At 39.4% G+C, this 14970-nt stretch overlaps 1 protein-coding gene across 2 annotated transcripts in view; it reads right to left on the bottom strand.

Moving 5' to 3' along the window:
* LOC119547979 overlaps positions 1-14970 on the bottom strand; it is a 36301-nt gene that overhangs the window by 19039 nt on the left and 2292 nt on the right. For both annotated transcript variants that reach the window (XM_037855032.1, XM_037855033.1), the window contains exon 2: positions 14326-14838. The gene's annotated coding sequence lies outside the window, so the exon portion shown is untranslated. The remainder of the gene's footprint in view (positions 1-14325; positions 14839-14970) is intronic.

The following is a 14970-nucleotide window of genomic DNA, read 5'->3' as shown; positions in this document are numbered from 1 at the left end:
AGTGCGGGAGTGTGTTAGCAATTAAACAAAACTCCCCCAAGGAGCGGAGGAGGTGGGGCAAAGTCAAGGACAATTTTCGCTTTACACGTGCCACGCACACAGGATTGTGTTGGATTGGCAGGAAGCCTAGAGCCCGGAGCTTTCGCCAGGACAATCAAACGGTTTCACAAATGTGTGTGGGCGGGCTTTTAAATATGCATGGCAATGCACAAAAGAGCGAAATGCATTTCCAACATGACGCTGATTACACAGAAAGCGGATGAAATACTCTCACCTTGGATGGGGGATAACAAAACAATGGAAAGGACTTTGCGGCCGGGCATGTGTTCATCTTTTCAGTAACTCTGAACATGGCTTAAATCATTGGTTCTTAAGTTCCAAAAAGCCGAGCCCTGTCATTAAAAAGGATTAACTCAAATAGGCTTTCAGAATTTCAGCAGAAAATAAATAATCTTTGGGATTTTCCCCTTACCATCTCCATAAAATAGATAAAAGCAGGCTCTTAAAAATGTTTTGTTGAGCAGTTAATACATTTTTTTTATTTTTGGCTGGACCTTCCTTTTACTTACTAATTTTAGCAAAATTCCTTTATCAAAATTTTAAATGTGTCGACAGAAATTTTCAATAAATTCTCTCAACCTATATGCAATTTTTCCTGTAGCATGGCCAGCAAAGTGCAGAGATGGCCGCCCGGAATGGGGTAGAAAAAGTTGTCGAGGACAAAGGTCAAGTCCCAGATTGCCACGCAAGCAAAGCAAATGCCACCTGCTCACCTGTCGGCCTAGTTTCGGTTCCCAGCAGCTTCCATGCCATCCCATCCCATCTCATCCCATCCCCGTTTGCTCCATATTACAATCTGACCTTTGGCTATTGTATCTAAAAGCCTGAAAATGCTGCCCCGTCATGCGGTGGGGACTTTAATATAGAAAAGGCCGAGGCCGGCCAAACAGCTGGCCAACTGACCACAGGACTTCCCCTTCCACCCTTTTCCGAGCCCCCCCCCCCCCCCCCCCTCTTTTTCGCCATTTCCCGATTTTCCTGGCCATTTTCTCAGGCAACCTTCAGACCGGGCCGCAAACTTTTGATTAATGTTTGTTAGTTTGTCTCGGCGTAAAATGTATTTGTTTTAAAACAAAGTGCAGTGCACGAAAGTGTGAACGGTAGGTGTGAGCGAGATGCAGATAAAACTGCTCCTGGCTATATCCTTTCAGCCCCCTTTTTTCAGACCAACGACTTTTGCTTTTAATTCTCACTGTGTTTTTTTATGGGTTTTCTCGTTCATTCCCTTTAACACAATATTCATTTTTCCCTTTTGCTTATTTTTCCCCTCGTTCTACCAGTTTATTTTGGCTGTTCATTCATCTTCACAGTCCGCAAGCGCATAAAAAAAACTTTTTTTGATATATTGACTAACAAAATATTTGGCTTTTACACGTGTCTTTGCACACAAACATAGGCCAACACTATCGAGAAAAGTTGGGGCATGAAAAGACGTATACAGTAAGAATAAACTAAATAAATTACATTTTCGGTTAAATGATTCTTTTGCGAAATCTGGAATTTTCTTTGCCATTCAGAACTATTTCTGGGAAAAGTTTAATTTTAGTTTGAATGGCATTCAATCCACTTGTTTCACTTAGTCAATGCTAACTGTTTTCCTTACTTTTAGTCAAATTTTGTGTATCTTTTCATGGGTTAACATAGGCCGCCTGTGTTTGCGTGTGAGTGTGTGTGATGCAGTCAAGCGTAAACTAAAAGATTAGAATTTCAAACATTTTTTTGCACTCAATTCTTTTTAACCGATACCCAATTTGTTCGTGGTACGCCTGCTCCTGGCCCCATTTACTTGTCCAATTTGTAGGGCAGCTGCCAGAAAGCCAAAGAACCCAGAAGGGCATGACGGCAAGACAAACGAGGTATTAATGCAGGGCCCCAGAAAGTAGGCAGCGGAACACATATTTAAAGCCGAAAAGAACCGAAAAAAGGGCGACGTTTAATACACTTTTCACGCTTGATTTGTTGCCCACAAAAATATGCTTTAACTGCCTAAAGGCCGTTGTTTCTGCTGGGCCAAAACGTGCTGATTTCCGGTTCAGGATAAAGGATGCCCGCAGGAGGGTTTAATGAGTGCCCCCCTAGCCGACCCCCTGGCTTTGTGCGAGACAAGGCACGCATCAGGAAATTAGAAGGGATGGACAGATAAGAACTAGTCAGTGGTGGGGGTTGGGGTTTATTGTTCTTCTAAGGCTTCATGGGGCTTGCGTTTTTCCAAGAATATATTAGAAAAAAATTACAAACAGCAGAGGCTTCATTGTTTTGAAATAACATACAATGCTGCGTGAGTCTAGGCAGTAAATAAAGAACTTCTTTCGTAATGAACCTGATTTGAAATTTATTGCTGCATACTTCCGGGCACCTTTATTATTGATTTAAAATCTCACTTAAATATCTTAATTAAATTTGAGAAGTTTTTCTTTATATAATATTAAAGGCACGCATCAGGTAATTAAAAGGGAAAAAGAGGTTAAAGTAATCAGTGTTGAGGGCTAAGCTTTAATGGTCCATTAAGGCCTAACAGTTTTTATTTTTCGTACGGGTTTCTAGAAAATGGAAGAAGAAAAGGAAGTTGGGAACACTTTTTTAAATCATTTACAATGATGTCTTAATGTACGTAGTAAATATTGACCTTCATCTTCCAGAATCACTTGCATTATAATGCTGCATACTTTTAGACACCTTTATAGGTGCACTTAGGACTCCCCAAAAATCTGAATTAAATTTGCTTACCATATAAATTTGAAGATGTTTCTGTTATCTAAATACAGATACATCAGTTGTCGATCAAGTGAATAATCAGGCAAACTGAATGCGTTTGAAACAAAATGCAGCTGCCAAGTGGAGAATGTCAAGTTCAGAGTTGCGTGTAAAGCGAAATGATGCAATGATGGAGTGATGCAATGTCAGTTGATTGTGAAAGCATTGGGGGGGGGGGGGGGGGGGGGGACTTAAGGGGCGTGTTGAGTGAGACATATAGGTGCAATCCTGACTGACTAATCAGAGGGACGTCGGGTTGTCAGCATTACAGCCCCATCCAATTCCCACTCCCGATGACTGCCAACGCAGCGATTCAACCATCATCGTCATCGTTGGCGGCGCATGTAAAGCGATATTTCAGCTGTCACTTCATGCTTCAACTATTTCAAATCAAATCAATGCGAAAGGATTTTTCCCCCTCACCCACCCCCTGCTCGTTGGCAATGATTTATGTTAAAAGGACTGCACACACGCCGATTGCGGGGGAGGTGCGCGGAATTGTAAGCGTTACACCTTTTACCAACGCAATGAAATCGATTGCGTATCAACTATAGAAAGAGCTGGAAAGAATCAATTCAGAAAGTTAAATTTAACCAAGGCTCTTGGGGAAATGCTTCAATGACGATGCAGATGCGAATGAACACATTTGGAAATAAAAGATAATTTTAATTGATTTTGATTTATAAATAAATGACTTAGTATTGAGTATCTAAATATATGTGGTTTCTAATTAGGTATTCACCTTAAATACAGAGATTTTTAATAAATTATTACCGATTGAAAATTTAATTATGGATATATCTTTCACATTCATAACGTTTAGGAAACTTTTAATACCAATTACAAATGTCCTAGAAAGTCTATTTAAAACAGGAATATTATATAAGGTTTTCTGTCTTTTAGTGTTAGCCAATCAGCCCTAATATATTATCATCTCACATTTTTTGGTAGTGTACTTGAAAGACGAGCTATCAGCGGTTCTTTCCCTCTCCAGTTTTCATTGTCGTGTGAGTTTTTCCACCATAAATTCACAAAAGTGAATCTACATTGCAAATGCAAGCGAGTGTGTGTGTGGGTGTGTTTGTCTGTATTGGTGAGTTAAAAAGAGAAACAAAGCATAGATGTGGCACACAAAAGGAGGAAGAGAGAAGCGGCTATGAAACAGAAGCTAACGAAGCGTAAAGTTTGCCAGGCGGCCACCGCCCCCTTTTTTTTCCCCGCCCCTGGCCGTCAGTGTTTGCCTTGTGGCATTTTTTATTAAATATTCCTAATAAATTATGCAAAATTCGTGTATTGCCAGGCGAGAGCGAGAGGAAGATAGGAAAATTGGCAAAAAGAAGATGGAGAGCAATGAAAAAATGTGAAATTCTGGTCGAATCAAAAAGTGGGCGGCCATCTGTGCGTGTGGGCGTGTCATAACTATCAATAACTTGGCCCAAAAAGCCAGCCTCAGATCCTGAAACACATATAACTTTTTGAAGAGAGCAAGAACGGGTGGAAAATGGGTGGAAAATGTGTGGAAAAATGTGTGGAAAATAGGTTTAAGGACGAGACGTTCTGGACGTTCCGCCCATGGGGTTGCATTATAATACAATAAAAGTAAAGGATATCGCTGTATCCGCTCGTGTCCTGTGATAATAAAATAAAATTGAAATATGGTTTGCAATTGAGTGAGCGCAATGAGTGGAAAGCCTGAAATCGCTTTTCCTGTGTGTGGAAAAGCCACAAAAGAGGACTGGCGACCCTGTCAACGACAGTATCTTTGTATCCGAGCAGTTTATCCCAGACGGATGTTGTAAAGTCCCATTTGATCGATGTCCTTCAATAACTTGACAATCGATGTAAAGTGGTTGATGGAACCACAATTCTAGCAGAAAGGTTAAATTGGCATCGTTTGGCTACGACTTTGAAAATATTTATAAAATTATTACTATAAATTCCCTTTCGAGGTCTTCTCTGACCAAAATACCTCTCCCCCTTTAAATAAATCGCAAATTCAATAAGACCACAAAAGTCAAAGACTTTTACGTTTATTTCAATTTCCCACTGGTTTTTAAACGGGAATTCCCTTTCCCATCATCGAGTGAACTCAGCTGTAATCAATTCACAATCGCATCATCATCAGAATTTTCCCCCTCTCAGTTTTCCCTTTACAATTGCCTGAGCATTCCGTCATCGTGAAAACTTGTGATGTATGAAAATTGTAAAACAAAGAACTAAGCTTATGAATTAATAAGCTCACACAAGCAAAAAAAAGTGCGCTCACATCCATAAAAATAAAAGTAAGCACTTGGGGGTGGCAAAAGGCTTTCGACGAACTTGAGATTTTTTGTGAGGGCTGGCATAAAAAATATGCAACACCAACAGTAAGAACCAACAATAACAATAAATACAACAAATGTCTTATTTATTTTGGATTTCTGTGCCAGCAGCACGAAAATGAGAAGAAATTAAGTTGCCGCCTGCAGCCTTGTAACACCAGCAAGAGATTGCCACTCCCTCGGTCCCAAAACCGCCCCCGGAAAACACATATACCCGCATAAAAAAACAGCACAATATGAAGAAAAACACGAGGAACAACATGAAGGGAAAGCAAAGAGTGTTTATCTGATTTAAACGTTGCCAACAGTCGGCAACATTTCCCCGCTTTTCCCCATTTCTTTCCTAGTTTTCCCTTGGCCCAACGTTGGGGCAACCTTTTGCGTGTCTTTGGTTGCCGTCTGCTTTTCCCTCCCGCACTCCATAAAAACTTATGTTTTCCAACTTATTCGGCCCAGGCTTAATTCTCACTTCCGGTGGAAACTTTAATATTAATCATACGACCCGTATGACCCACGAAAACAGTCCAGCCTACACAGAAACAAAATGATATAGGGGGATTAATACTTGACATTAATTTAATATTCATTTAATAATTAATTTTTAAAAAATGTTATTAAGCAACTGATATTAATATTCAAGAAAAAAATATTTTTTTCACTTGGTATTAAAAAACTTTCAACATTGAGCAGCTGAGAAAATCTGAAAAATATTAATTAAACATAAATATATAAACAGTTCAATAATCTTTAAATATAATATTAAGCCAAATATTAATATAAATATCTTTTTGCAAAAACAAGACACAAGCAAACTATGCAATCAATTGGCTGTTTTTTCAAAGATATGAACATCTATAGAAGCTCTGGAAAAAGAAGCGACATCCTTTCAAAAGATTACCCATGACCAACAATTGAAGCCCCAAGTGTAAGTTTGCCCACGCATTTCTGTTGGTTTTTTCCAAGCCCTTTCTATTGACTCTCCCCCGAGTGAAAATGTTTTCTGCGGTTGCAGTCGCCAAACGTCAAAAGTTCTTAGTTAAATTCGTTTTCCTTTTGGTTTTTCGCAAACTTTCCTCAAGTGGCTCATTGTGGTTGCTGGGCGCTGTGAAATGGTGGGAATGTTGACCCACCAAACGGGAAACTCTGGAAAACTCGGCGAGGGGGCGTAGTAGATGGGAGATAACCACCGCGACACTTGCTTACTTTTGACAAGGACACGCAGCACGCACACAAATAACCGAAACTAAAACTAAGACCCCGACTAGGACAACATTCAACCAGGACGACACCCTGCGGTCCCCGGCTGCCAAGGAATCCTGCCAGAAACAACTGAATCCCAAACTAAACCCAAGACATGCAAAAACTTTTCGGTTGTGGCAGGGAAAACGCAAATGATTAAGTGCGTAGCGTGCTATAATTCAACGAGACAACATTGCAGCGATAGACGTCAGGGGAAAATCCCAGCACTACGGGACGAAAAGGACTAGAAGGACTGCGCCCGCAATGATAATGATGCAATTGCAAATGACATGGCCAATGGAGCGCGTTGCCCGGAGTGCCAAGGCGAAAGCAAATGCCTTGTGGCAGCCATGAAAGGGATAAGTTTTGATTGAGGCGAATTGAATTTGATGCGACAAAGAGCCCGGCTTGAATAAAGCCAAATGAGGAGGGCAGCAGCACGACGAGGATTATGGGATAAATCAGGCAACCAGGGTCAACTTGGGGGCTGCGTAAATTAGCGCACAAAGTTGGTCTTCGGCAAAGCCTTCTATTAATGTGGTCTACAGTGCTGCAAGCTAAACTTTTTCTGGCTGATTCTAGCTATTAACTAAGTATATTTATCTTTTACTAGTTAAGTTCTTTTAAAGATGTAATGATTTGCATTTTAAAAACTAATTTAATTAAATATTTTTTAAGTGCATAATGTTCTATATAAAATATAAAATTCTGATATAATTTGTGGCTGCATGCTTAGATGAGAACTGGAGAAAACGTTGGTATAAGTGTATTTTTTCGGCAGGGGATTACTTCGAAGGAGATGGAATTAATTTTGAAGACTTAATAAAGATTTTTCATTTTGTAATCAAATTCACCTTACTTTTTGCTCACCGTAGTAAATTAGTAGTAAATTATATTCATATAGTCTTCAATATTGACAGCTCAACTTTTTCTGGCTCATTCTAGCTATTTGTTAGGAACATATCTAAGAACATCTAAATATTTAATAATTTTGATTTTAATAATTAATTTAATTGACAAGATTTGAAATCCAAATCCAATACCGAAACTTAAATTCCGGAAAAAATTAGACACTACGTGCTTGGATAGGATTTTAACCCTATAGATATTCTAGTAAAATATAATCTGAGTTAAGTAAAAGTTTCAATGAGCAGTATCTTAAATGCTTAACTCAGATACTTTCATACTCGGCAACACTGAAACTACGATCCTCTGACAGCCATCTGGCCCTGTCTGCTTTCCCCAGCTTCCGTTGGCTTTCCCACCGCTTTTCCAGCTCTGCTCACTTACAGATTTCCCAGCGACAGCAACAAACACGAGTTTTGCTGTTTAGCATTTCAACACAAAAACGGACAGAGTTGTTGCTGCTCCTGTGGCAGAAGAGCAATTAATATGTATCTCTTACTCGGCACGCTTTATCACTTCACGCCAGTCCACTTCTTGGTTGCGAAATGGAATTTCCCCCATTGCGAGTTTCTTATATTAATACCCGTTACTCGTGGAGTAAGAGGGTATACTGTATTCGTTCAAAAGTATGTAACAGGTAGAAGGAAACGTAACCCTTAACCAATAAATAGTATATGTATCTTCAAGATAGCTCATTAATATGTTATTTTCCCTATACAAATATGAATTAGAATTGTCCAAATCAGAGGCTCACTTTTTTATTTTGGTCAACAGAGTAATGGGTATCTGACAGTCGAGTCATTAGAATATTTCATCTCTTCTTGTTTTGTTTCTATTTGTTCATTTCCTCTACAGTTTTGTTCTGCTGGTTGGTTGTTATTTCGGTTTTTTTTTTTTGTTTTTTGGTGCTTTCTACATCTGCTGCTGTTGGACAAAAACTTTGCACGTAGCCATTTTATTTAGTGCTCGGGCATTTGGCCAGTTACAGTTAGTGTTACATTAGGCCACGCCCATCTAGCCCATCTAGCAGACACACATTTTTGGTAGCATTTCTCGCAAATGATTTATGACAGGCTGCATGGCGTATACTTGATATTCCCTTTTACCATCGCATGCAAAACGCATTTTCGCAAATTTTTAAATGGCTTGAGAGGGGATGGAATGGGAAGGAAAGGGCTTGGAGTTGAAGCCAGCAAAAATGAGTGGCAAGAAATGGCACGCGCTCAAGCTAAAAATTTAATTAAAATGCACATTTGTTTGTCCTTGACAGCGTTTTATATTTTTTACTTAATTGGTAGAGCCGAGCAGCCTCCAAGATCCGAAAGGAGCAGCGAAATGAGAGCGATGAGCAGAGCGCCAGGATGCAGGATATGGGACGAAGAATAACCTCATAAAGCTCTTGCTTTCCATGATGCGGTTAGATAGGGAAAATTACGACGAAAAGTTGACACAGAAACTAAAACTAAAACACGCACGACCAACCTGAATTAGTCGGGCAAGAAGTGTGTGGCATGGCATGGGGTGTGGTGTGCGAATGCGACTCCGAAATGTAGTTAGTCAGGACGACATCCTTGTTGCCGCCTTCCCCAGCCCATTTGGTTGGCATTTTGCAAGTGCTCGAAATGAAAACGGGCCTGGCAGAAGTTAACTTGATTATGCAGCCGGGACATGCCGTTGATCAACTTGCCTGAGATTTAATAGAATTGACGAGGTGGGAAAACTTCAAAATTAAGGGGCACTTGGCGTAAAATAAACGATGTGAGTGGTGTTATGGTAGCAGCATATATACATGTGGGATATTGAATTATGCACATTTAGCAGCCTTGATACTTTCAAAATGAATCATATTATTATTATTAATCTAATTTAAAGGCTAATAAATTTAAATAAATCATTTACTCCGGAATATATTAACCTCTATTAATCCCAGACAGCTAAAATATATGAAATTAATCAAAACTGTCTAGAAAACACCTGAACAATGCTAAACAATAAGTTTGTGAATAACTTAAGCATTTAAATATTTAATAAAATATTAGAAATACTAAAAGCATATAATTTATAATTTAATAAAGTTTATGTTCCGGATTAAAATTTTAGAATTTTAGCAGCAGCAATCATAAAATCCTAGCCAATTATTGCCCAGAATTACTAATTAAACAGTTACATCTGACATCGAAACCCCAGTGAGCATCCATTTAAGGTCCAATTCCCACAGCTTTGCAAAATCATTTCCGTATGCTGAGTGCCATTCATATTGCATGGCCAGGACTTTGCATTTCCAGGCGAACTTCTGCTGGTGTTATATTTCTGGCGGAAATTGGGAGCAGCAGTCGGGTACGTGCCGTAAAAGCTGCCAACTTGCGGCAATTTCTCACATTCCCCTGCTCTGGATCCTGACCCCCGCTGACCCCCGGAACCGGGTTTATGGGGTCGTCGCAGTCGTAGCACACGCAATTACGGGGGATTGGCATTACCAGGGCTTCCCGGGATCAGCCAAACTAATATCCATTTCGGCTTGTCCCCTGTCCAAAAACAAAACGCATTAAGGCGGAAGTGCATTTCGGGTTTATTTTGCATTTCGCAGAGACATGCACGTATTCATATTTACCTAAATAACTACTCCGAATGGTGGAAAGGGGGTATGATTCGCATTCTCTCCTGTTGTCCTTTTTATGATGGGCATACAAATGCTGAGCCAAAGGGATTTTACTTACAAACGAGCGAGCAGAGGAAAAAGTGCAGAAGAATCGCATTGTCCCTTTGCCAGGAAGCAGAGAGGACGAAGGACGAAGGACGAAGGACGAAGGACGAAGGCGAATGAGGGGTCATAAGCCGGGGCATAGACAAGGATATGTAGTGGCATAAGGATTTGTTTTGCCCGGCTGCATATGATGAGGATGATGATGAGCCTGCTCCTTATGTGCAGTCACGGTCTGTCTGCCTTGTTGTTCGCAGTCGGCTGCCCTGCCGTCTCTTTCTCCCCGACTAATGCCGTCTCTTTCAGTGTCGCATCTTGTCTGGGACTCGGGACATGGGACATGCATAAGTGGCTGCCTCACAAAACTTGTTATTTGTATTTACTTTTGATTGTTGCAGCTACATTTTGTCTTCCTTTTCTTTTCCTTTTTTTTAAGCACTGCAGACAAGTGTCAACACAAAAATTGCACTTTACTTTAACTTTTATACTCTATCGCAACTTTGAAAACAATTAAAAGCCTCATCGCTTTGCAGCCCACTTTTTGCTCAACTATTTTGGGCACTCTGCATTTTTCATGGGCCAACTGTCAGCCTTTTTTGTCCTTTAAAATTTCCATCTGGGCATTTGGGTACTTCTGCTATTTGTTTTCCGTTAAACGTCACTCACTGCAAAATGAACTGTCAAATGGGAAATTCGAAGGAACGAAGCGAGACTGTCACTGACTGAATGATGCTTTAATGGGCTCTTTCCATCTCATGTAGGGAGTATACATATGTGAGATATGGGATAACGAGAGGAGATATTTGTCGAAGAGCTGCCAAAGAACGCTGATTAAGGGCATCCAATACCGATCGAAAAGGAAGTGGAATAAAAAGCTATATATATCATATGGAACGTTATAAAGATTTAAAATGTATGTGGAATACAAAAAATTATATTGAAAATTTGTTGTGGACCATGTAAAATATATTTATATTAAACAAACACTCATTATACACATATTTTTTAAATATATAAAATATTAATTTTATTTATACTAAACTAAATCAATGAATAAGTTTCCATTTATTAGCATTTATTTTTAACTTTCCTATATAATCATATAATTTTAAATGTTTTTCAATAATAAACCTGTGTAACTGAGTGGTAAATTGACTTATTCTTCATAAAATGGTATGAATTCTTTGTCGGGACTTAAACGTGTTTATAGACTGAAGCACACTTCATGGATTCCACTCCACTTATCCGAACCCACTCAACCCAAGTGCATTGGCTGGCAGAAAGGCCAACACATGACGTCAGGAACAGGTCGGAGTTTCCCTGGTCCATTTTCCGCAATTTTCCCCACAGCCTTCACAAGCAGAAATAAAAGACCCCTGCTGCTTGTTGGCCAGTCACCCACAAATAGCATTTTGTGTCTATTTTAGTGTAATTTTCCACTTAAACGGTTTTTCTCTCACAGCCTGGTGGAGAGCCTTTGGAAAATTCTCCTCCCAAAGCCCCTACCAAGAAGTCATCTGCTTGTGCTGCGTCTGGCAACCGCCAAAAAATGCCAAGTTGGAATGAAAATTATTGGTTCCCCCACTCCGGAAAATGGGTAACCAAAAAGGGACAAGGGAAAATATATGGACGGCTCCAAATTGAGTTTGAGCGGTTTTTCCAACACGCCCCGTAGTTTTTCACTCTTCTGCTATCGATTTCAATTGTGCTAAGGCAACTGTATCTCCCCCGATTTTCACCCGATTTTTCCCCTTTTTTCCCTTCCCCCTCTTTTGGCCAACTTCAAAGTGAGCAGCGTGCAATGAAATTGACACCCGCAGCGCCGACTCCATTGGAATGAAACTATGGATGGGTGAAAAATAAATGTGTAACGGAATGGAAGCATCTCGCATCCCATACCCAGCATTTCAGCCCTTTCCCTGGCGCCATTTGCCTTGGCAATAAAACCATTTTAATGAGATTCAAGCTTTAAATTTCGCGCTTTATTTACGTGAGTGTTGTGCATGACTGTCGGAAAATGGGGAAAACGGTTGGCCGCAAAGGGCAGGGCATAAAAGTGGGCAAAAGCGTGTTAACTTTGATGGCTTGAAGAAGAAATTAACGACTGTCTGCTACCCAGCATTAATAAATTTGAGGGAAGTTTATAAATTTCCTAACAATATTTCTGTATATTTTATAATAAACTTCTTACAATTTGTGAATCTATTAAAATATAGTTATTTTGTAAAGTATTTCATTCTTGAAACATGGAAAGTAAAAGAAAACATTTGTTAAATTATATTTGAATTGCAAAAAAATAGCAACAAAATCAAACTAATGAAAAAATTAATCAAAATTAAAAAAGAAAAAATAATTTTTTTTTAAACCAAAGATTTACGTTCTTTTAATAAATTCCGCAATGAAGGTAATTGAAAAACTTTTTAATTATTGACTTTTTTAAAATTAATAGCATCTCTGTAAAGTTTTTCTCATTTTTCACACAAGCCGAACATACCCAAGGATAAAAACCAAACAAATGGGCTGACTCAATTATGTAACTCAACGAGAATTTTAATTAAAAGCATGCAGATGATTTAATTGATTCCTGTGTATAACGCATACGCCGTGTGGGCCCGGGCTGCTGACCCACCAACACAGGCTAAGCAGGCCACTTAGAGAGAGTTGGGCAAATATTTTAACAACTTTGTTACGGCGTTTTTATGAAAATTGGACACCAGCGGAACAAAAACAGAAGGCGCCTGCGAAGATGGAGCCTCCGAGATGGAGGTTTACACAGTTAATAATAAAAACCATTTACTATGCAAATATTTGATCGGCTGGCAGGTCAGAGGAGTAGGGGGAAGGTATACTTTTGCCTTTCGTCCATCTCGAGCCATTTTTCACGCTTAACGTATGGGAATTTTGAATTTTGGACACGAGATGAAAGATGAGCACAGTCAAAATCCAAGTTGAGTGCCGGGAAATGTGTTTGCGATGGGTTAAGTATGACTTACAGTATATGCATATGCATTGCACAGCCACCCCATCCTCTGACTTTCGGTTCAGTCTCGTGTTTGCTTTGACTTTGAGCGAGGCAGCCATGAAAAATTAAAAAGGGATTTCTCCATGCGGCAGCTGAAAAGCATTTTCAGTAGTAACTTGAACAACTTTTTCCACTCGCCCGCCTGTCATCGCTTTCTTTTCGATTTTTCACCGCCTGCGAGATGATGTATGTATGTCGGACAAGTGCTTCAGTTCGAGTGGAATGTGGTGGTGGTGCTGCAGCAGCAGGATGTGGGTTAGTCAGCCAAGCATGTGGCTTGCATTTAATTACGGGGATTTCCCCGGATCCCAGCCACAGACGCCCGGATGGGGGGGCTAATTGAGCTGCGAGAGAGTGAATTGCCTGGCCAATATTCTGCGGCGAAAGCACTTTCTCTGCCCGCAAGTTTGGGGCATATAATAAGGAGGTCGACAAGTCAGGGGTGGCCAATGGCTTGGGATAATGGCTTCAGGGCAGGGACTTATCATTTTCCCCCTAAGAAACCATACAGCTCATCCCCCTTCAATGTTTTTGGGTCAATTCAACAGCTTAAAGTGGCCTTAAACTTTTCAATACCATTTGGAATAAATGGTTAATAAATAAGTACTAATCCAGCAAATGTTTTATTCAGTTGAACTGCTCAGTGATGAATATCCACAAAAATTTATTTGTGGAGTTAAAAGATGTCTTAAAAAGTATACAATAAAATACACAAAAAAAAATAATTGGTTAAAAATATTTTTAAAAAATGGTGATGTAATAAAAATTTTATAAATTAAATAATTCTCTTTATATAAATCTTGCGATCTTGAGAACATGGAAATATAATATTTCACATGTTATTCTTGAATTAAATTCCATTTTCTTCAAGAATTCAAAGGTTGAAAGCCTAAATACTATTGGTACTCAAATATGGGCGAAAACAAAACTTTACGGTATTACTTATATCTTTAAGAGTCATAACAACAGTTACAAGAACAAACATTTTTAACGGATGATACTTAAAGCTTTTGTTGAAAAATCCTCATTAAAAGTGTACAAGTAAAGTCATTACTTTACATTGTAATTTTTGTTCGAAGGTAATCCCATCTGCCCCATTCCTGCACCAAAATTGTTTGCCAAAAGGAAAAACTTTCTTTGCACTCTCAACTCATCTGAAATTGCGATAGGTCAGGTTCTGACAATCCCTGTAAAATGTAGTGGCCACCATTAAATTTTGCTGCTCGATTTGCCAGCCAAAGGTGACCGAGGACATGAATTTGCCGCCCCCCTACAGTGAACTCTAAATAAAATATAAAAAAAAGAGGAAAGCCGGCGCTTACCTTGTGCAATAATAAAAATTCGTTGGACAAGGTAGTTGGCAACTCGTAAAAGTGTTGCCAATGTTGATGTGGCTGCTGCTGCTGTTGTTTTCTCCTTTGTTGTTTTAGCATCAAATGCTTTGGCGAACTTTTGGCTTAGTTGTTGTTGGCGATTTGTTGTTTGTAGCTTTTGTATTAGCCATAGAACATGGTTGTTGTTTCCGTTGATGACCGAGTGACTGGACCTGCTGCTGCTGACGATGTTGATATTGCTGCCATGATGTTGCTGCTGCACTTGGTGTTGCTGCTGTTGCTGCCGTTGATATTGCTGTTGCCGCTGCCGTTCATTGTTTGTATTTCGAGATAGAGTTTTAAAACGTTTTGTGCTTATTGTTTTAGCCACTTGTCATGGAATGAATTTGCAAAACTATTTTATTTGCTTGTCTCCTGCCCTTTTAGGCAATTGTAAACAATATCTGTTGTTTGGATTCGTTTGTTTGCTCGCTTTCTGATGAATTGTTTATGGGCATTTGGCTAACGATAAGGGAGAACAATAAAAATTTAATTTTTAAAATATTTTTCATGTGTGCTTTTTGGGGATTTCACATTCCTTTCCCGCTGCTGATGATGATGGGAAATGGCAGCCCATATGCCAAAAGATTTATG

This window comes from Drosophila subpulchrella, chromosome 2L (assembly GCF_014743375.2).
Source record: "Drosophila subpulchrella strain 33 F10 #4 breed RU33 chromosome 2L, RU_Dsub_v1.1 Primary Assembly, whole genome shotgun sequence".
NCBI lineage: Eukaryota > Metazoa > Arthropoda > Insecta > Diptera > Drosophilidae > Drosophila > Drosophila subpulchrella.
This window is presented reverse-complemented; position numbering and strand designations above follow the sequence as displayed.